Raw genomic sequence first — 725 nt, forward strand, 5'->3', positions numbered from 1 at the left:
CGGATCCCATCAGAACTCCGAAATTAAGCGTGCTTGGGCGAGAGTAGTACTAGGATGGGTGACCTCCTGGGAAGTCCTCGTGTTGCATTCCCTTTTTAATTTTTTTCGCGCCGCTTGCAAAACAAAACGCACGTGTAAGTAATATATTTACCGTGTTTTATTATTTTGCACGAGTGCGGTAAGTCATAGCTGGGTGCTCACGATTCACGGGTCCAGCGTCGGCGTTGTGGCGCGGCAAGCGTGCACTGGTGCGGTTGAGAGGGAGGGGTGGAAACCGCGTTAAACTCGTCTCCGTAGTTGAGAGGGAGCGGCCAAAGCAATGTACAATCGTCTTTGTAGTGGAGCTGGGAGGGCCAAGGATAAGGGACGAAGACCGGGGTAACATGTCGGATGCGATCATACCAGCACTAAAGCACCGGATCCCATCAGAACTCCGAAGTTAAGCGTGCTTGGGCGAGAGTAGTACTAGGATGGGTGACCTCCTGGGAAGTCCTCGTGTTGCATTCCCTTTTTAATTTTTTTCGCGCCGCTTGCAAAACAAAACGCACGTGTAAGTAATATATTTACCGTGTTTTATTATTTTGCACGAGTGCGGTAAGTCATAGCTGGGTGCTCACGATTCACGGGTCCAGCGTCGGGGTTGTGGCGCGGCAAGCGTGCACTGGTGCGGTTGAGAGGGAGGGGTGGAAACCGCGTTAAACTCGTCTCCGTAGTTGAGAGGGAGC

At 52.0% G+C, this 725-nt stretch overlaps 1 non-coding gene and 1 pseudogene across 1 annotated transcript; both read left to right on the forward strand.

Annotated features, from left to right (window-relative positions):
• Positions 1-91, forward strand: LOC123179588 (uncharacterized; annotated as a pseudogene).
• Positions 92-388: 297 nt separating this feature from the next.
• On the forward strand, positions 389-507 carry LOC123179587 (5S ribosomal RNA). Its single transcript, XR_006490480.1, has one exon. It is a non-coding gene; the product is annotated as a 5S ribosomal RNA (ribosomal RNA).
• Positions 508-725: the final 218 nt, after the last annotated feature.

Source organism: Triticum aestivum, unplaced genomic scaffold, assembly GCF_018294505.1.
Source record: "Triticum aestivum cultivar Chinese Spring unplaced genomic scaffold, IWGSC CS RefSeq v2.1 scaffold68143, whole genome shotgun sequence".
NCBI classification, from domain to species: domain Eukaryota; kingdom Viridiplantae; phylum Streptophyta; class Magnoliopsida; order Poales; family Poaceae; genus Triticum; species Triticum aestivum.